At 29.5% G+C, this 23,393-nt stretch overlaps 1 protein-coding gene and 1 long non-coding RNA gene across 4 annotated transcripts in view; both read right to left on the reverse strand.

Moving 5' to 3' along the window:
* Positions 1–4,653, reverse strand: part of Ndae1 (Na[+]-driven anion exchanger 1) — a 167,941-nt gene extending 163,288 nt beyond the window's left edge. Inside the window, exon 1 of one of the 3 annotated variants that reach the window (XM_043052758.3) lies at positions 4,340–4,653. The gene's annotated coding sequence lies outside the window, so the exon portion shown is untranslated. The remainder of the gene's footprint in view (positions 1–4,339) is intronic. The other 2 variants (XM_043052756.3, XM_087165310.1) reach the window with 2 other exon arrangements.
* An 11,102-nt stretch (positions 4,654–15,755) lies between these two features.
* Positions 15,756–23,393, reverse strand: part of LOC107438864 (uncharacterized) — an 8,023-nt gene continuing 385 nt past the window's right edge. Inside the window, exon 2 of the long non-coding RNA XR_015434890.1 lies at positions 15,756–15,942. This is a non-coding gene — a long non-coding RNA (uncharacterized LOC107438864). The remainder of the gene's footprint in view (positions 15,943–23,393) is intronic.

Below are 23,393 nucleotides of genomic sequence, written 5' to 3' on the forward strand. Positions count from 1 at the left end.
CCCCCCTCTTAATATTTAAACACTTTTTATTTAAAAATATATAAAATGCTAAGTTATGCAACCAAGAGTAATTTAGCTCATCTTTAATAATAACCAACTACAGAATAATTCAAGTGCATTTGACACGATATTTTATTTTTATAAATGATGCGAATATTGTAAATCTCAAACATGACAAAAGTGAAAGTGTTTACGAGATTTGTTTTCAGATCCATCACTTTTAAAATGTTTTGGAGAAGGAAAAAAAAAAAAAGAGATGAGAGAAAACTAAATGACTATTCAAGAACTGAATTTTAATCAAATATTGTATTATTAGATAAATTGAAGTTTGAGTCAGAACTTAATCGTTCTTAAAACATGTTGCTAGAATGAATGTATGATTAAAGACTTTTATTATAAGGACTACAATTTGTTATTTGAAATTGTATGTTATTGAATTCTTTACAAAAAAACATATTTCTGTTTAAGTGTAAGCTTCCAATAATAGAATATGAGTTTAAATATTATTCAACGAAGCTTCACTTTTGCTCTTTCTAAAAATGATTTTCCGCTAATTAGGCATTAAAATACAGAATGCAAAATCAATTATAGCCAAATATATTTTGATATTTTGCAATAGCTTAATCACACCAACGTAAAGATTATCATGCATTTATTTAAATATTCAATTTATTCATTTGTAGTGTAGAGGAATCAAACTTAGCACGGACAAAATATTAGGATAGTCATATTTTAATACAATATTAGGAATCTTAGTCATACTTTGTGGGCCAAAGATTTTGTCATAAAAATCATAATTTCAACACAGGATAATCGATTTACTGTAGCGTAAAGAAAGTTTGATTCCATACAGTAGAAAACATGCTATTCTATACTTTTTGCAATTTTATTTTTATTTCAAATTTGGTTTGTTGCTGTTGAGGACAAGCCGAATGAGAAAACTCTTTCCATATAATATTTCGTTTACATAATAATTTAATTTTGAACTGAGAGACACGTTTTGCCCTTTACAATCCATTAACTTCACCATTTTTAGAAATGTTAGGTTGTTTTTAATTCAGTAATAAAATTTTAATTTCAATATCAACCCTATATTTCCCACACATATTTTATTTAACTACATGCCAGTTGGGTAAGATAGTAAGAAAATTCTTTTTAAAATTCTTTTTTTCTGAAAAAAAAAAATAACTGTGTTAAAAAAAAAAACGGTAACATAAATTGCCGCTAAAAACTTTTTCGAAATATGAATCTCAAGCCAGTATAGTTTATCAAAACATTTCAACAAGATTCTATATGATACAGTTTAACGTATATAAATGACATGAGAAAGTTCAATACTTCTGCTGCCAGTCCAGTCGGCCAGGGTCGTCAGAGAGGCTTGTCTTACTAAACAAGATGGTTGCTTTTACAACTTATATCGATTCAGATACGTTAAAAGCTTTCTTAATGTTCTTTTTGTTTTCATGACAGTTATATAACATTGCTATAGCTTTAAATAATGATGCAGTTTTCCAAGATACGCAAAATCAGTCAAGTAGGGCAAATGTGTGAAAGTTATGTTTTTATTGTTTATTTAGTTTCGATCAAAAGTAAAACATCCTAGCATTTTAAAAATTCACGTCATTGTGACATAAATTTACTTTTAAAATAAAAACTGTTTTTTTCAGCGGAGACGATTTGGGACAGAAGTAGTTAAGAAAACGTGCTTCTCAGTCCAGACAACACACATTTCGTCATTCGGTTTTGTCACAGTTGAACTCACAAAGATTAAGTACTTTTAATTCTATCGTGTGTTAACGATGACGTGAAATGTTAAAAAATATTCAAATAAATACACAAAAATTATTTTTAAAGCTTATTTTTGCCGAATTTAATCAATTTCCCCTCCCTTAAGAATAATAATGTGCGAGACATTGCATGATAGTGTAGTTAGCAAGCACTCAAACGCACATCTCTTCCATTCCATCAACCATTATTTTCATTTTTAAATATGTTGAATGTGGAATTTTGTAGTTTAACAGCAGGAAAAGGTGCCCAAATTTAATTAATAATTCGTACGCAAAAAAGTGAAATGCTTCCCACAACAGCCATTTGTCGGCCAGATGGAGTGAAGAAGGCTAAGGCTCCACAATTTCGAGACTGATGTCAATGCGCCCTTTCTTCCCAAACAGTGCCCACTGATTTGAAGATCTGCTGGATTCAAACCATCTCTGATATTAGAACCCCAATCATTCACAGCTAAATAAAAACTTTCGAACCCTCTGTCTCAAGTATGTACACAATGGAACGAAATTTATATCATAAAATATGAAAAAGGAAAGGCATCCATAACCGTGTTTATATAAAAAGGAAATTCTTCTGAAATGTATTTTTTTAGTTGGATCATTTTACGATTTCAACTTAACATGGCTTATTGGATTCAAAATAATCTCTGAAAATTATTATTTTAGTTTTTGATATCCCAATTGTATGATAAATTCTCCAAAGACTCGATAACGGGGCTTCCAAACAAGTAAAATCATTCATTCGATAAAATATTTCTTTTTACAAAAAATTTAACCCATTAAACTTAACTTTTATGAGTTGTTTTTTGATACATTTTAGTCAAGAAACAAAATCCAAATGAAATGAAACGAATTTCTTATAATTTCTCATTATTCTGACCAATGAAGGTAAAAATAAATTATAATAAATCATATAAATAATTATATCGTTGATAAAATTGTTCTCAAGAGGATGGAAAAAAATCTAATATTTTCTGGAAGGATTTATTAAAAACAACAGAGTTTAAATTTCATGGTGTTTCATTTCTCTGAATACAATAATTTGGAGTGCACAAAAGCTGATTCACACCTTTTCAGTAAAACCAATTTTTAACAGCATTTTATTTCTTTTTGTACAAATATTTTTTAAACATGTAATGAGTCCTTAAAATGAAGAACTTGTTTTCCTTCCTTTATTTACAAAGATATTACAGACTGAAAAAGTCAAATAGAACTGTTGCGCTATTTAAGCTGACTTGAAGTAAAAACTTTTCATTGTTTCAACCTTTTTTTTTTTTTATCAAACCAGCATAATAAGTTCAGTTCTACATTAAACAAAAATCTTCGATCAGCTACTTAATTAATATTTTCAAAAATATCTCTCAAAAATAACTCTCAAAATTAGATTTAATCAGTTATACTGTATAATCATATTTATTCATCTCCTGCTCACGCTATTGAATTTACTTCCTATTTAAAACTTTCAACGATGTATTTAAATTACGATAACTCTAATAACTAAGCTCATACTTTAAAAATAAATAGCAGAAAGCACATCTACATTTGTTGTAAGAACGAACCATATGTTACTGAATCAAAATGTTTAACGGTTCGTTTCACGAATCGAACCCAACTGAAGATAAGTTGGAGAAAACTCATCAAATGTCACAATAGAGTTAGATAAATAAAACTCAAAATTTCAGTCAACAATTCAAGAATCTACTTAAATTTAAAACAAACCGAACAAATTTTTAAATCGTTCCATTATCAAAGGAAAAAAAAACATTAACAAAAAAAAAAAAAGTAAAACAAAGGTCATCTTTAAGACTGCTAATATTATTGATAGTATACAAACAATTTTATAACAATAAAAAAGGACGAATTCATTATGGATGCTCTCTTTGGACCTTTAACAATTCTAAATCTCGACTTTTAAAGAGGTAGTCTTTACATAGTTCAATATTCTTGAGTAGATTTTTGAACCATTTTTAATTCAGCTAAATGAAATAGAGTTGTTAATGAAAATATATTTAGGTCTAAGATATGCTGATGTGATGATTGCAATAATTTCTTTCAACTCCAAATTTATTTATGCCATCATATTAAACAAAAATCAATTCTCGTATTAAAAATGTTTTAATCGCAAACGAAAGTTCTTAGCTTTAATAATCACTGACGACCTTCCTGACAGTATTAAAAGGAAAAATTGTGACATAACAGACAGTATGGTATAGGATATTCTCTATAATGAAGTTTAAACTTAGTAGTCACTTCAAATTTCGTAGATAGTTTTATCCAGGGAAACTATAAAATACTTAAGGGAAAACGTCAGAAAACAGGCACTATCTTTTCAGTGATGATTTTTTTTAAAAATTTTTTATTTATAATTTTCCAGACTTAGCGGATAGTTGCCAAAAGTAAGCGGGGGTGGTTATTTAGATCTCTGACATTCAGTTGTCATTGCCCTTGTTCTATCAATAGACGTCACTTTCTAAAATGAAGGATCTAATCTTACCAGTGAAGGATTAGAAGAACAATAAAAAAAAGAGAGCATCTCAAGTCATATATCGACTTACCTTTTAAAATCCTTTATGATGCCGGCAGACGATTATTTTCCCCTAATTCGAATCTAATTCAAAGCACAGAACTCGACGAATGACTATCATCTTCCTCTCTCTCTAAAGATGCGAATTTTCTTCTTCTTCAAAGCACAGCATTTTTTTTGTTTCAAAAAAAGAAAACAAATCCGTATAGAAATCTCGACCACAAAATGGGGGGATGACTGGCAGTTCACTGCGGATGTACCGTCTCTGCCTATCAGACAGAAACTGCTGAAGGAAGCCGGGAAAAACCGTCACTGCCAGATCGTTTGGGGTTGCTGGATCGTTCTAGATAGAAATAAAAAATACAAACCCAGGCTGTGAAACTCCGATTGGCGATAGAGTTGGCATATTCTATAGAGCGGTAATATTGAATGAGTTTTCTTGTAAGCAATTAATATTTTCGTTACTCTGTTAATAAAAATGAAGCGCGATTAACGCATATTTGAATTTTACAAAAACATTTATTCACGATTGATTTTATTTTTCTGCTATTATGAATATAAGTGTTTATTCCGTAATAAATGCGCGTGAACAAAAAGCTTTATGTCTTTTTATTTGTCAAGTTGAACATAAAGCTCAACTTGACAAAGGTTTAAGAGCTATTTTCTGTAATGAGCACACAGCATATATATGTGTGACAACAACAAAAATTATTCTAGAGAGAGCAATTTAATGACATGATGGCATAAACTTACGAATTTCTGAGAGATGATATGAGAATTTAGGTATGTATTAACTGCAATATCGTGCATTTGAATTGGGACTTAAACGAAGTCATTAAAGCGAATAGCATATGCTTAAATACTATTTCCTTCAACTACTTCGGGACTCGAACCAACGACCTCCTCCGTCCCAATAAAGTACTTAGATTATATTATTTGATAAAAAAAATTTCACTGTCTATAAAAGCATGCAGATGGAAATAAAAGTCAACATAGATTATAGTTATAGTTTTGAACATGGATTATAGTTATAGTTTTGAACATAAATTATAGTTATTGTTTGTAGAAGATTATAGTTTTGTGATAATGATCCTTTTTAGAGAAACTTTATTCGCTGCAAGAATAAGGTTAAGTGCGCGCAAAATGAAAAGAAGAAATTTTATGACAATTAAAATTAACATGAGAGGGTTAACGATGAAAAAGAGGTGGAAAAATGATGAGAAGTTTAAAAAAAACTTGTAAAAATTTTATTTCCGAGTCTAAAGGAAATTGAATGTTGCGGTCAGGCCAACAGAAACTAACTCTTGAAAATCAGTATACTGAGACAATCGTAACGTCAACATGTCTTTTCGACCATGAGAATTTAAACAATTTAAAAGCTTTTTTCTTCTAAATAATGCATGAATATGCCACGAAGAATTGGAGTTGGTTTTTGAAAAGCATAATACCTGAATGATTCATGAATCCCACAGTTCATTTTCATGAAATCGTTACATTCAATTTGAATTTACAGCCTACGTAAAATAAACTTTTAAAATTACAGTTTAATGCACGTTCAAACAAACCAATCCAAGAGTAAAACTTTCTAAAAAGAATTTTCGAGTTTTAATAGGGCACAATGATCTTAACACCCTATTTTTACAGAGGTTGGGCAATATTCATTCCACCATAAATTGAAGAAGCACTAGATATTTTTTTAATCTATAACTTTTTGCTATGGTGTTCGCGTGAAATGTTTATATATAAATTTTATACAAATAGAATCGGAAATCCGGGAAATCAAATCCATGTTCATACAGTAAAACAATTTTTAAATTGAGTAGTTTTTAATTTAGAAGCAACAATCTGCTTATTGTATGAAACAAAAAATTATTGTAGAAGTGGTGGCGATAGAGGAGCAGGGGACAGAGCACCCCAGTATATACAAATAATAAATTTTATTGAAAATCCTTAAGGAGGGGGGTGGCAAATGACACAGTTGGGTGGGGCTCAGTTTTACCCGCCTCGCATAGCTGGTGCAGTTATGTGTTAGGATGCCGTATTATACTGAAAAAAATAATTATCATTTCATTTAAAATTACCATGGCGATATCACATTATCAAAACAGCGAAAGAAAATTAAATCCATTGATGACTAAAAAGAAAGAAAACAAAAGAAAATAGTATGCGTAATTTTTAACGAAAATTATCGTCCTTTAACCCCGAATCAACTCAAAGAATAAATTTTTAAAAGGAAAAATTTGTTTCAGAAAAAAAAAGTTAAGTACGGGAGGGGGGTGGGGGTAGAATGAAATAATCATGTAAATGAAATCAAACGTGATCAAATTTCTGTGAACGACATACATAAAATAACCTGAAGAATGCAGCTTCAATTAACTTTTTATTCAAATTAACATCCAGATTGATATTTTATCCATTATAAGAAGATTTTTTTATGAATTACTGGCTAAAGAATATCCGTTCTTTGAACGGCGTGAGTAAAAAAAGAGAAAGGAATCAATAAATCAGTACTGAGGAATACAACGCAATCGTGTTCAAAACTGAAAGGCATTGACATTTTTTAGGGGAATTTATGAATCGGAGAAAATAACTTGAAGTGGTTGCATCAATATGTTTTGTGTAACAGAACTGTTTTTGCCTCCACTTTAATCTCAACATAACTTATCCAAATTAAAAGTGATTTTTTACGGTTTTCATAAACGAATTTAATATTAATCTTTCCTCCATAACCTTGACTTTTCAGCACATATATTATTTTATTTTATTTCAATTAAGACACATTATCAATATTAATTGAGCATTAGTGTCAGTAACATTGTGCAGATTTTTTGCATTTACCCAAAACGCGAATGAGTATCTTCTCTACTTATTTTTGCTTTTTAGTTCAAAAGTTACTTTTTTTTATTTCAATAAATGCCTATTACCAACATTAATTAAGCATCATTGTCGACTATTTCTTACGGTTCTTCTCGACAAATAAATACCTTTACTCCATTTTTTTTCGCTTTTTAATACATAGCTTATTTCTTTTATTTCAATATGCATACTTTACCTTAATTAATTAAGCATCGTTGGCGTCAGTGTTGCCCGATTAGGGGTTTTCCCCCTAAATTTAGGGAGATTTTTAATCTTCAGTGGGTATTTTAGGGGAATTGGTTTTTAGGGGTTTGTCTTAGGGTTAATTGTGAATTTTACTAGTCTCATTTTGGTTACCTTCTAATATCAAATTCTGTAAGAGAATGTGTGAGATAGTAATATGAAAATCAATATGTTAAACCAAAACAGAAAGATTAAGATATAAATTTAGACCTTTACCCCTTTGTTGAATGTAGTTGGTTATTACTTAGCTCGATCAACCAGTACGTTTGGAGAATTTAGATTCAAATTATTTAAAATTTTTAACGTGCATGGTAATGTGCATGTGATGTGCACTAATGCCAAAGGATAAAGAAAAAAAGAAGTACTTATAAAAGTACAAGAAAGATTGGGAAGACGAAAAGCAGTTTAAAGGTTTAAGGGTAAAGGATTTTGTAGCTACTTCTTCTATGTTAAAAATGTTTAGCAGCGAAAACATATACAAATCAGAAAGTATTGACGAAAATATGTTGGATATTTTATCAAAAATTTAAGCTTAATTTTAGTATTAAAATCTTAAAAAAGACTATATCGTTATTTATGAAAAAATGTGCAAGTCAAAAAGTATTGAAGAAAAATCTTAAATATTTTAGTAGAAATTAGAGATAGTGTAACGATTGAAATGTAAAAAAGATTAATTTGTTGATAATAAAATATTGAGAAGCAGGCGGTATTTCTGTATTTGGTGGGTTTCCAGGAGATTATGAGCTTCCCAAAGGTCATTATAATAAGAAGTATTAAAGCAACGTTTTCAATACATTATTTAACTTTTGTACTATTTTTTAATACTTATGCATTAAGTTAAAAATTTTGGGGTTTTTTAAAAAATTTTAGGGGATTTTACATCGCCATCTGGGGGTGAACGGTTATCAGCACCTGGCAAACACTGGTTGGCGTAAATATTGGAGTCGATTTTTTATGTTTCTCCTTAACGAATGAGTACCACTTTCTCATTAATTTTGCGTTAGAATACATAAATATTGTTTTCTATTACATTACCGTTTGTTTTAACCTTTTCGGGATGGGCGAGTCATAAATATATTCGTATAAAATGAGAAACAAGATGGAAAAAAATGAAAAGCGGTAGCTTAAGTTTGGGCATGGCTGATTTGACAACATTATTTTTGCTTTCACTTCAAATCTAATACATCCAATCTATGTTTGTTAAAAGTGTAACTAATTTGGTGTTTTTAATTTGAACTAAGTCTTGGTGAATTAAATAAAGAAAACTATTATTACCCCCCCCCCCACAAATAAACTGCTATAAAAATAATTTGGTTACCAGCTTTATCTTTCTTACCGTAATTGTCGCCACCCTGAGAATATATATATGACTCGAAGAGGTTAAATAAGTAATTTTTTAATAACACGTTTAAATACATTAATATAAATAAAATAAAAGCGCTTAGTATCAGACAAAGTATAAATTTGGTGGCGTAGACCACGAATGCTACCACGTAATGCTCATTGAATTTATCTGACATAGCGAATATAAAATAATTAAATATTTAAATACGTGCAATAAACTATTTTTTTATCAAATAGAGCCAAAAGATAGCAATTATTATTGATGTTATCTTTAAAATATGCGAAAAATTGCATTGTTAAATATAATACAATGGTTAATGCTTAACCAATCAGGAAATTCCATTTCGTTTTTTTCTCATTCAACTCGAACGATTTTTAGTAGAATGTTCTAATGTTGACAGTGACCTTCTTCGTGCTTTGAACTATCTGCATGCCAAATTTCATAGCTTTTGGTCGGTCGGTTTAGGAGTCTATAAAGGATACGCACACGGACATTCATTTATATATATAAGATAAGAAGTTGCTCATGCAAACAACGCTGAACCAGTGGATATATCAAATGTGGACAAAAGACTGCCGAAAACTTGCTTATTCCATGTAAGATCGTTGATATGCAGTGCTCAAAGTTAATGGCGAAGCTACAAAATACTAAATTACTTTTTTTCCTCCATTTTTAATTGAATTTTAGAGTTCAAATGTAGTAATATTTTGAACCCCTTAAAATTTTATTAAAATTATCGTTTTTTCTTCAAAAATAAATTATCTAATTAGTTCATACTTTATTTTGATTTTTTGAAATTTTTAAAAATATTGTGAAATGTGTAAATTTGATTGATTAAGTTTGTCATTTAAGTGAGTAAAAAACGAATGTAAAAGGCATTTTAATGTTGAATTTCTAACATTCTAACATTTTTAATCAAAGCTGTACACTCTTGTAATAGATTCGTACATTTAAAAATCACGTAATCTATTACAAAAACTATTATAGAAACTATTATAGAATTCGTCATAGTTTGACAGATAAATATAGTTCAGTATGATTTCTTTAAAATTCTACTAACTTATAAACTGTGACCCCTTTAACTTGGTCAATGCCAGTTATAAGTGTCACTTAGTTGGAGAGTTGCCATACCCACAGACCCAATGTATGGCGTAATGGAAGAATAAAATCTGAATGTATTTTCATGCTTTTTGTTCCGGAAATGACCGGAAATAACTATCCTGGTTGAAACGATGTCAAACGGATAAATGATTCACTTTTTGATAGACTCACAATTGAAATTTATCTCTGCTATTTTTTTTATTACTTTCTCTACATATAAAATGGGAAGATAACAATATGTGTGCTCTTGTTTTCACAATAACGAGTGCCTCGATTGACTTTGGGATTTATTTTTCTTCCGGTTTGCGAATATTTTAGAGGCAGGGTAGGATTATGGTATGTTGGAGCCTGGATCTGATGGGTAAATCCGAGCTCTTGCTGCACCAAATTAGCAAATATTTGCCCATATTCAGAAACAGTGAAGTTTTTTTTTTAATGAAATTTCAGATAACTTTTTCTTACAGAAATTTGAGAGGAAAAAGGTTTTTGAAAAATACAATAGATCAAAATACTATTAATTTTGTATCCTAGCAAAAACATCTTGTATTAAAGTATAAATGTTAAGTAAGAATTATCAATTATGGAAACTTTAGAAATTGACAGAGAATTTTCCTTTTTATAATAAGCGTGTTATATTTTTGCCAACCAGGAAAACTGCTTTTTTTTTTTACAAAAAACAGTTTTACCTTCATCACTTTACTTGAGAGGTCCTCTTGATCTGGTCATGCTCAAAAAGAATTTTTCAATATAAATCAGTGTGAAATAGTTACAATGCCAATTTCAAGTTATTAAAACCGATGAATGTTATGCAAAATTAAGCATTATAACAGTTGAATGATTATTTTAATCGTGTCATTACAATTGTGCATGTTCTAACAAACTAATGCATTTTTATTCAAAATTTCTTAGAAATGTGCTCTTGAAATAATTGATTAAATCTTAACATTTTCTTCACAGCAGAGTATTAAAAAATATTAAAGTTCAAATTCGTTTCCAAAATTATTAAATTATTAAATAGAATAAAATGATTACTACTTATCATTTTATGTAAAAATAACATGTAAAAACAGAAAATAAAATAAAATAAAAAACAGAATAAAATGGACTATAAAGCGAGTAGCGAAATCAGATCAACTTACATGGACGGAAATTTTTCAAGAATGATTTAAAAATGTTTTCGCAGAAAGATTGCCAGATTACAAAATATGAAAACAAAATCGCAAATTGAATGTAACTAGAGGAATTTAAAGTGCCGTTCTTACTGCATTGCTGATGTGATTTGTTATGCTGTGCATTGATTTGTTAGTTACCAAGGATGGGCCCGAAATGTTTGTGCACAAGGTAATATTATACAGGATAATTTATAAAGTTGACCATAAATAATGTTAGAAAATAAATATTTATTTAAGAAAAAATATAAAATAGAAAAGAGAAACATAAATTGCCTGTTTTGCAAATAATTTTAGCCACGGATTTGCTCGAAATGGATTTGCACATGGAAAAATTATATAAATTATCAATGAAAAAAAAATTTAGTAGATAATTTTAACACGGATTTGCCCGAAAAGGATTTGCACATGAGAAATTAATACAGAAATACTTAGTAAATAATCTTACCCACGGATTTGCCCGAAATGGATTTGCATACGGGAAAATTATATAAATTAACAAAGAAAATGGTTAGTAAATATATCCACAAAAATATATGATTATTTCAATGATTTTATATAAAATTTTATTACTTTAATTGGGTATCCATTGTTTTTTTTATCAAGTTTTGAAAGAGTTTATCGATTTGTTTTTTTGGATAAATAAATATTACTGCATATTCTTTTAATTCTGTTCATTTCATTGAAAGTGGTATTTAAATAGATGCTCCTAGAAACATTAGAATTCCAAGTAATTACTTTATTAATATTAAAATTAAAATCATTTCTTTAACGTATAAATCAAGGAAGCAGATATTTTCAACTTTTATTAATTATCAGTCGTAAATTTCATAAAATTCCTGTAAAATTTAGAACTATCACAAGTGGATCCAATACTTATCTAACTAAACCTGGCACCATTTTCTCTAACTACTTAAATATATTTATTGACAATATTTCTGAAGAAGGTTTCTTTTGGATTATCACTAATAATCAACCGATTTTAGATTTCATTAAACATAATAAAATTAATTCTATTGCGACTTTTGATTTCCAGGATCTTTTCAATAGCATTCCCCTTTCTAAACTAAAAGATGTCCTTGTTTCTGTTCTGTTCTCTCTGTTTTTTTTCCTCCATTATTATTTCCCTCCCCCCTTTTGCATATGTCTATAATTTCCTTTGTTTCATCTTCTTTGGTTTATCTTTCATTTTATCTCCATTTATATATATATATGTATGTATATACATGTATATATATATGCATATATTTCGGGTAAATCCGTTGCCAAAATTATTTACCATAAATTATTACCAGAGGCCAAAATTGGTCCTCAGTTCTAAATAAATGAATTGCCATATATATATATATATATATATATATATATATATATATATATATATATATATATATATATATATATATATATATATATATATATATATATATATATATATATATATATATATATATATATATATATATATATATATATATATATATATATATACATGTATATATATATGTATATATTTCGGGTAAATCCGTTGCCAAAAATTATTTATTAAATAATTTTTTTGTTCATTTGTGCAATTTTTCCATGTGCAAATCCATTTCGGGCAAATCGGAGGGTAAAATTATTTACTAAAAATTTCTTTATCAGTTTATAAAATTTTTCCATGTGTAAATCCATTTCCGGCGAATCCGTGTTAAAATTATCTACTAAAAATTTTTTTCTTTGTTAATTTATATAATTTTTCCATGTGCAGATCCATTTCGGGCAAATCCGTGGCTAAAATTATGTGCAAAACAGGCAATTCATATTTCTATTTTATATTTTTTTCTTAAACAAATATTTATTTTCCAAAATTATTTATGGTCAACTTCTTTAAATTATCCAGTATAATATACATCCATTTCAGCACATACATTTCAGGCCCATCCTTAATAACTAGCAAATCAAATGCACTTCAGCAATGCAGTAAGAACGGCACTTTGAAACAAATCTTCTCTAGTTACGCTCAATATGCGCTTTTGTTTTCATATTTTTCAATCTGGTAATCTTGTTACGAAAATATTTTTTAAATCATTCTTGAAAAATTTCCCGTTCATGTAAGTACATTTGAATTCGATACTCGCTTTATAGATTTCGAGTTCCGCATTGGACTGATCGTTAAGACGCGGTTCCCAGCAGATCACCGAAGTCAAGCATCACTTTCTGCGGTCAGTGAGCGGGTGGGTGACCACTTGGATCAGTCTGCGTAGGGACCGAGAGTGTGCGGTATTGGTCCTCGTCAAACTGCTCTACCGTAAGGTGCTCGACTTCGCGTGCAGGTCGTCGGGCTACCGAAGCGGCGGTGCCATCTCCTCTGCAGAGGATCAAAATTGTGATGGCATGTCTTCGGATCATCCACAGGGATGTTTCCCACAGTGTCGCCAATAGCCTATTGTGCAGCTCTAGTGCGACGCAAATGAACTACTACTACTACTATAGATTTCGCTTTATTCTGTTTTTTATTTTTATATTATTTTATTTTCTGTTTTTACGTGTTATTTTTACTTATTGTGTTCTATTTTATTTGTTGTAATTTTTGTAAAAAATTGTTTTGAGTGCTCCTCACACTATTATAATTAATATATTTTGCTTTGGCTATATTGATACAATATCAGAAAGCACTCTTTTTTTGCGGATATAATCGTGTGGGCTGATGAAAAGATTATAGCTTTTATTTTCCGAATTTTTTGAAAAATTTTCCCACCTTTTTTCATATGTCTGTAATTTTCCTTTGTTTTATCTTCATTTTGTTATTGTTGGTAATTTACGTCGCACTAGAGCTGCACAATGGGCTATTGGGGACGGTCTGGGAGACATCCCGGAAGATGATCCGAAGACATGCCATCACAATTTTGATCCTCTGCGGAGGGGATGGCACCCCCGCTTCGGTAGCCCGACGACCTGCGCTCGAAGTCGAGCACTTTACGGTAGCCTAATTTAACGAGGACCAATACCGCACACCCTCGGTCCCTACGCAGACTGATCCAAGTGGTCACCCACCCGCACACTGACCGTAGCCAGTGATGCTTGACTTCGGTGATCTGCTGGGAACAGTGTCTTAACGATCAGTCCACTGCGGGACATCTTCATTTTGAAGGATATATATATATATATATATATATATATATATATATATATATATATATATATATATATATATATATATATATATATATATATATATATATATATATATATATAATCAATATATATATAATCAATATATATATAATCAATTTTAATATATAATCAATTATATAATCAATATATATAATCAATTTTAAGATATGGAAATCGTTCTCTCACAAAGAGCTATAAAAAGTCAAGATGTCAGGTAAAAGATTATTTTCTGTAGTTAATGGGCAATAATTCGTAGATGAAGTACGCATTAAGATAGTCCCAGAAATCCCCCAGCGTCAGAGTGGCCCCTGCCTTTTAGCAAATCAAAATCTCTAAATTTTATCATTTGAATGTCGTTTCATTAAGATAAGGATACTTTAGCAACCAGCACGCTTTTCAGAATCCCCGTTTAAATATCAGGAACAGCTTTTTCATATTTTCATGGCTAAATAAATCTGCGCCAAATCCCAACATCCCTGCTATGGAAACCCCACCAATGTAATCCATGCAAATATCCAACGAACACTGTTTTAAATAACTTCAGCCTAAGTATTTCCAATTATCTAGCTTTTAAAGGCATATTATTACAAATATATATATATATATATATATATATATATATATATATATATATATATATATATATATATATATATATATATATATATATATATATATATATATATATATATATATATATATATATAAAAGCTAAAAATATAGAGAAATCATGAAAAATAATATAACAAAGATTAATGGAAAAAGAAGAAAAGTTATTAGAATAACATATTTTTAAAAATATTTAAAAAGAAATATATTTATAAAAATATATGAAAAAGCCGGAAAATAAAATAATGAAAAAATATAATCTCGTCATCAACTCACACGACTATATCAGCAAAAGGATTGCCTTAAAAAATCGTGTAAGTGGATGACGAGATTATATCTTTTCATTATTTTGTCTTCCGACTTTTTCATATATTTTTTTTAAATACATTCTTTTTAAAAATATTTTTGAAAATATTTTAATAATTTTTCTTCTTCTTTTTCCATTAATTATTATATTATTTTCCATGTTGTCTTTATATTTTTAACTTATTTTATGAGTTCTTAATACTTGCACACTCTTTTTTGCTCGTTTCTTTTTGACCTCCTTCGCTTTGTTTTTCTTTTTCGCACACGCACGCACGCACGCACGCACACACACACAGAATAATGACCACATAATGATATATTGCTAAAAAAATGTTATTTTTCAAAAGATAACCATAATAGAAATTATAATTTTGATTAAAAATAAATATCGAAAATTTTATAGTACATACTTAGTTTGGGAGCTCATTCTGTGGCTTAACTTCAGCGCAGTTATTCAAAAGGCTACTTAAAGTACTTTTTTTAAATACGTAGTTTATTTATTTTTTATTATATTTTGTTTAATGTTGCAATATTTTCTGCATGTCAGGATACTCTCCAATTTGATCGCAATGGATCCAATCGTTTTTTGGTGATCTGAACATTGTGATTATTAGTTCATAAACATTCTACAATTTTGAAGGTCTGTAAAATGATTTACTCCGAGCACTGTTTCTGCCAATCAACAACATTTCGGAAAAAATTACCGATTAATGTTCCATAATTTTAACTAGTATTTAAAAATGAATGTAATAAACTTACCTTTTATAAGTTCTGTCATTGATACAAGCAAATGTATTCCGAAATTTCCACTCTGTTTCAAATATCCCAAAGCAGAACTGTGCTGATTTTTATCTAGAATGAATAGGAATTTTTTTAATTAAAAAACTTCTTCGCTTATTATAACTAACCGACTGAAGGTGGTTTAATGATAATCAAGTAAGTCGATTAAAGCGATAAATATTTTGGAATTTATCACATTTACCGGTGATTATTAATAGTTACCAATGAAGTTTGATCAATGTAATAATTATCAATGTATTCGTCCGGATAGTTCCAGTACGCATGCCTAATGGTAATTTCTAGTGTCAGCTGCTAAAAAATGTCAGTTGAATATTGTCGAACGGACTAGTAGAAACAGTGTTAAAAAAAACATTAAAAATAGAGTCCATAAAATATATTCTGACGCAGTTATTTGAAATGTCTCCGATTGAAAGTTTTAATGACTTCGAAATATTTCGTCACTTATAATTAAAACTTGTGTAGATTTTAATATGAATGCCGAAATTTTTCTACATTCATAAATTGGAAGAAACCAGGTCTGAATTTCGAACGAAATGCTGAATGATTCTTTGTTTTGACGTTTAAATTAAACTGAGTGTAAGTTACATAAACATAGGACATTTAATGACGATCACTATGTGCAAACAGAGAGAATTCGCTTCATTTACAATTAAAATAAATAATGCATGCATAAATTAATAATGTATTAATGTGCATGAACCAAGCATGGTCGATTTTCCAACCCTCTTCCACCTTGAGTTTCGAAGTGGAACAAAACTCAACAAAAACTTCACAAACCCATTCATTTTGTAGATAGCAGCTATCATCCATGACGAGATAGCATCCAGCAGAGTTGGCCGTTGATTACAGTAATCGATTACAACTGTAATTGATTACAGATAATTACAGCTATGTAATCAATTACTTGTAATCGTGATTACAACTTTCAAAAAATTTTGATTACAGTAATCAATTACTTGTAATCGTGATTACAACTTTCAAAAAATTTTGATTGCAGCTGTAATCATGATTACAATTTTGATTACAGTAATCAATTACTTGTAATCATGATTCCAAGTAATTGCGATTACAAGTAATCACAACAAAAGCGATTACGAGTAATTATGATTACAAGTAATCAAAATATATGATTACATGTAATTTGATTACATGTAATTGTGATTACTTGTAATCAAACTATACGATTACAAGTTATTACGATTGTATACTATAGTCAAATTTTTTATGTAAGTATTCATGTGTTTACATATTTTTATGTACATAGAATGTACGCACGCATGAGCGTACAATTTGCAATTCCTATACACACAATGTATGCACAAACGTTGTTTGCATGTACAATATTCATAATTATATTGTAATATACTTAATGCAATGCGCATATGCTTAGTACATATAATTATGCATTTATGATACATGCACGCATGTATGTTAGTTTGTGCAAAAAGGCAATGTTTTGTATCTTTGTATACATAGACAATGTATGTATGAACGTATATGAAAATAATGTTTATGCGTTTGCATGCTTTTATTTACTTAAGTACATATATTGTATAAATTTACGATAATAGCACGTATATAAAATGTACGTACGTGTATAAAATTGTACGTATTTACGTACAATATGTAAGAATGTTATTTAAAGGTGCAATATTTGGACATAGTTGCGTAAATAAAATGCGTACATGCATACATGCATAATTATATGTACAGCGATATATGTGCAAGCAAAGTATGTACTTATGTACAACTTACGTATGTACTTGTATAACTACATACTTTGTTAATACTTATGCGCATGTAATGCATGGATGTACAAAAAAATAGTTATATGCACAATGTACGCATGTACATACAACGTATACATGTACATAATTGCAAGTAATGTACAAATACATGCGTACATTAAAATATATGTAATTACAATATACACATACATTGTGCATACATTAAAAAAATTTATATGAGTAAAGTTATTAAAATTTGTTTTAAAATTTATTCTAAGGCATATGAAACTCGACCTCATATTTTTTAGAAAGCAAACGATAATTTTATTTTGAATTTCTAAATATTAATTCCACACATAAAATTTACCGTTTTTCTTACCATTAAAAAAATTTCTATGAATCATGCATTATTTTATAAAAAAAAAATAAATCTGTATTGTCAAACATTTCATGAAAATACCTGAAAATAATTTTTTATTCAGATAATTTCAAAATGATATAGAACAATTAAAGCTGAAAACTAAATTTAAATATCGTTTGATTTTGTCATTTAACTTGCTTGAGTCATTAAAAGTTAACTTACATGCATTTTATTTATTGCATTGTACACATATTTAGACATGAATGTAATGTACATATGTATGCGTGTAATGTATGTACGCATGTACAATGCATGTACATACATTCATGTATTGTACGTGCATATATAGTACATATGGATATGCATACATGGAACATACGTGCATTGTATATGTGTGGATACATTCATTGGACATATATTCATTGCACCATATGCATAGATAGGGATAGCATGCATGTACAAATGCAAAATTTGTAAGAAAGAATTATGTTCAATATATTTTTGCACATATGTACTGTATATGTACACACATATGTACATTATATGAACATTATATGTTCATTTCGTCATATGTACATTATATGAACATTATATGTTCATTTCATCATATGTACATTATATGAATATACATTTTTACGCTATATGTATATACATCTGTACAATATATGCATCTCAAATGTGTGTATGTACGTACGTTATGCATGTCGAATGTATGTATGAATATATGTAAAATATAAATACGCCCAATGTACGTACAATCGTACACAAATGTATTATGCATATTTGGATACATACATTGAGCATGAACATATTATGTATATGTACATAAATACACTGGACATGCATATCATGTGCATGTATACATACATATATTGTACATCCTACAGATATACCTATATTTTACATGCATACATATATTAGACTGTTCATAAATAAATTGCACATGCATGCATGGGACATACATTGTACAGACAATGTATGTATGTTCGTACAAACACAAGTACTTGTATATACATGCGTACATGAACATAGATATACATTTTACATACACAAATATTTGCATAAAATGCATATATTCATGATGTATAAATGTACATGTCTACATTGTTTGCACATACATACGTAATTATTATCTATATACATACGTACATATATTTTATACCTACAATATACGTGTATGTACATGTGTGTGAAACTAAAATGTCTGAACATATGCACTAGATAAAATCATATGTACATACATTTTAGTTACATTCATTTGTACGTATACAAATACGTACAAAATGCAGTACATGTTAATACTTCCAAAATGTATCATTATAAAATACATTTTACTATCTACTGTAAAATATAATCATTTATAAGAGTACAATAGTCTTGTAATCGAGTATTTAGATTACATGTAATCAAATTACATGTAATCAAATTACATGTAATCAAATTACATGTAATCAAATTACATGTAATCAAATTACGTGCAATCAAATTACATGTAATCATATATTTAGATTACTTGTAATCATAATTACTCGTAATCGTTTTTGTTGTGATTACTTGTAATCGCAATTACTTGGAATCATGATTACAAGTAATTGATTACTGTAATCAAAATTGTAATCATGATTACAGCTGTAATCAAAATTTTTTGAAAGTTGTAATCATGATTACAAGTAATTGATTACTGTAATCGACTATGTAATCATGATTACAGCTGTAATAAAAAATTTTGAAAAGTGTAATCATGATTACAAGTAATTGATTACTGTAATAAAAAAATGTAATCGATTACATTTTTGGCCAACTCTGGCATCCAGGCTCAATATGTGATGAGCCACCTGCAAGAATACAATAAGATATTTGATCTGTTTCCACTTCATCCTTATCCGCTGAAGGTATTCGGAAAAATGATGTTTCTTGAACCACTAGTGCAACAGCATTTCAACGGGACTGGGATTTTCCTTGAACCAATCTTGTGTTTTCCCATCATTTCAGGGAATTTTTTTTTACATGGAAAGTTTCACCCCTTCTGCTAAATAGTAATGTTGCTAATCAGTACTATATCTCCAACTTTGACTTGAGATTCTTTAGGATTTCTAGAAAATTGTCTTAGCTATCCCAGGTATTCAAAGCGGAATCATTTTTATATATCATGACTTAGTTTTTATTTGTAAACATGTTTTCTTCTGAGTTTTTAACATTCATTTGATCTAAAGATCTGAGACACCTGTTTCTTTTATATCTTGCAAAAACGTCACAGGTGTTCATGATAAAAAGTCATCTATGTCTTTCTAATGAGAGATTAAAGGACGGGCTTTCCAACTCACAGATGATCTTTCTTCGTACGTTAAAGTAGTATTTCCTGATATCTTACTTAAGAAATTTACCATGTAAATTAAGCGTTCCCAGAATCCATGAAGTGGTTGGAGGATTTAATCTTTATCATATTAGCAAATTCTAATTAAATTGAGACTTCCAATCAACGGCTTTTCATTCATTATAAGTGTCCACTAAATTAGTATCATTATCTGAATATAAAGTCGTCGGTATTCCTCCTCTATAATTAAGAGCTTATAAAATGTTTTCAGTGGTCAAAGAAGCTCTAAATGCGTTGCTCGATTGATTGAGTAAGTAAATAAACACGAGTACTTGTATTCCAAAATGAAAATATTCAACATGTTTTTGCAGAAATTTATTTCTTCCTAATTTGGTGATTTGATGGAAATAAAATAAGATAACGAAACGCCTCTCTCAATAGAAATTCTAGTTTTAACTTTGATTAATCCTTCAATGTCATGAAATGTTTGTAATTCCAGTTTCTGTTCTTTGCTAAAATATCAAAATAATTTTTTTTTCACCTTCTCCATTTCTAATCCACTAGTTTTCTTGTTCTTACGCATTTTGTATAAAATCTTCTGATCCATGCTAATATTCTAGCGATTTTGAGAAAAGAAGATACTGAAAAACATTTGAATCAGCCTTTATACCAGATATAACAGTTTTTTTTTTCTTCTTCCGAACGAGCTTTAGTTTCAACCAACTTAATTCCTCCCCCAGATGAGAATTTCAAGTAATTAATCGCAGTTGCATCAATTTGATGGAAGGCCAGCAAGATTAAAGCAATCAGTTACGTGTCTTCATTCATCAAGGCAATTTCAATTTTTAAGGCATTTGTGGAATCCGATCTATATGTAGTAGGTACATTCTCTAGAACCAGATCAGTTCTTAATGTATGAGTTAACTGAGCAACTATAATGCAGATTCAACTTTTGGAATCGTTTTAATTGATGCACTTCTACCCCTTGCATGTACAAGTTGTATCTTGTTCATTTTTGACACTTAAAAAGGTACGTATTCTGTCTTACGGTCATTACAAAATAAGTGCAAGGATAAATCTAAATTCGGAGGGCAAATTTTTCAACAGATATTTAGGAATTTCCGAAATATACATATTTTTCAGCCCTTTTCATCATTTCCAAATTGGTTTTTTGCCACAACTCGTAAGTCATTCTTGTAGCATTCATTTGGATATCGAAGTAAGTGGAGATAAAATGGTAATCGGATCAAAAATTCAATTAAGTGTAAATTAAATATTTCGTTTCGTTGGATGCAGTTCATTTTTTTATTTTATTTAAGAAACTCAACGAAAAGAGTATCTTCAGGCAAGTTTAGTCCCAATAATGGTCCTGTTTATTCTCATCAGTTATCCTCATCTAAAGCCCATGTTGGCGATGCTGAACACTCCCACCTTCAAAGGTTAAATTTGGTACTCACCACACAATTGTCGACGTAGAAGGAGTTTCGCAAGATTCGCTTCTTCCAAATGGGTTGGAGCATTAGCTGGAAGGTAATAAAAAAAAGAAGAGATTCCAAAACATACCCTCCAATGTAGGTAATTTTTAAGATAATCTTCTTCTCGTGCTTCTGACATAGGAATTTCAAGTAGCGATGGTCATTCTTTTGAAGTAGGATTTGTAAAATTTCTTTCTTGAGTTATCCATTTCTTTTAAATCATCTATCTCTCCTTGAATGCTGATAACAATCTAAATATATTAGGGCCTTTTCTACACAATCTTCTATGGAGGGATAGTTCTATTCCTTCGCAAAAAAAAAAGTGTTCATTTCCTTAAAAAGTGTTTATATTGTTTGAAGGTAAAATTTCCTTAACTATTCCCTCAATCAGCCAAACATTAAATTCTTTTTCATAATCATATATCTTTCCATTTCTTTCTAAGGAATTAAGCTAACTGGCAAGTAATTTTTCAGCTAAATGTTTGCATCTAAGCAACGAAGATTGAATCTACGGTAAACTTACATCTTTCATCGACATCTCTCGTGATAGTGTAAAAAAAAGTGAAACTTCGCTGTTCTTTCGAGGTATAATTTTGCTATTTTTTCACCAATTTCTGTAGTGCCAAGTTCCTAATAATCTGTAAGCTGTTAACATGTAAAGACAGTAAAATGTTTGAGAAAAGATCTTTTCTCACAACTGCCCATTCTAGTCTGAAATTCATTGCTGAGAATAATTTCTCCAGTAAATAACTCACAGGCACAATCGACGGAACATGTTTTTACATAAACAACAGTTTTCGTTCATGGCGATATCACTTAAGGATATACCAAATCTTTTCAATTCATTTATAATTTCACATTGATTTTCATCTGAAATTGGCGCACAAATTCCATTTTGATCAAACACTTCGAATTTAAAACTATAACGATTATTCACATTAAATATTTTGATAGCCCTATTATAATTTTATGGTGCGATTCCTCCTAAATAAGCTTTTAAGTATTGCTTATTTTTATCTAAAGTCAAGTTATTAGGCATTTCTGATTCAAAAGAGTACCAAAAGCTCAAGATATTCGCCATAAAATTTAACATGTAATTTTGTAAATTGAACATTTAATTTTTCAGCTACCAAATTACGATTACCCGCGGGTAAATTTTCAATATTGACGACGGAAAAAATGTGACTTTGAATGTGAATTCTCAAAGTGAACTATCATTAGAGACACCATTTTTACAATTATTTCACAGGAAAATGCATGATTTAACTCCCAATGAATGACCTTACTAGGTTCGAATCCCGGAAACAGCATGTCTCGACTTATGTGCTGTTCCCAGTTCACGCCGATTACAGTACTTAAGTACAAAATATCCCCAGAGGTCGAATATTCATGGGTTGGAAGAATTTACCCCCCCCCCCCCCGTTGAAATGTTTTCATCTTCGATGAATGTGATTTCTTCAACAAAAGTGCTTCATATGAGTTCCTTTATTTTCGTGATTTTAAACTAATAGTGGATGATGTGTTCGACGATTGCTAGAAAACAAAATGAAAGGGGTTTTATTTATATCTGCCTCACTATGGAGATTACATGCATGCCTATAATACAAAAAAAAAAAAAAAACAAC

The sequence above is a fragment of the Parasteatoda tepidariorum genome, chromosome 6, assembly GCF_982258835.1.
Source record: "Parasteatoda tepidariorum strain Cologne lab strain chromosome 6, Ptep-v5.0, whole genome shotgun sequence".
NCBI classification, from domain to species: domain Eukaryota; kingdom Metazoa; phylum Arthropoda; class Arachnida; order Araneae; family Theridiidae; genus Parasteatoda; species Parasteatoda tepidariorum.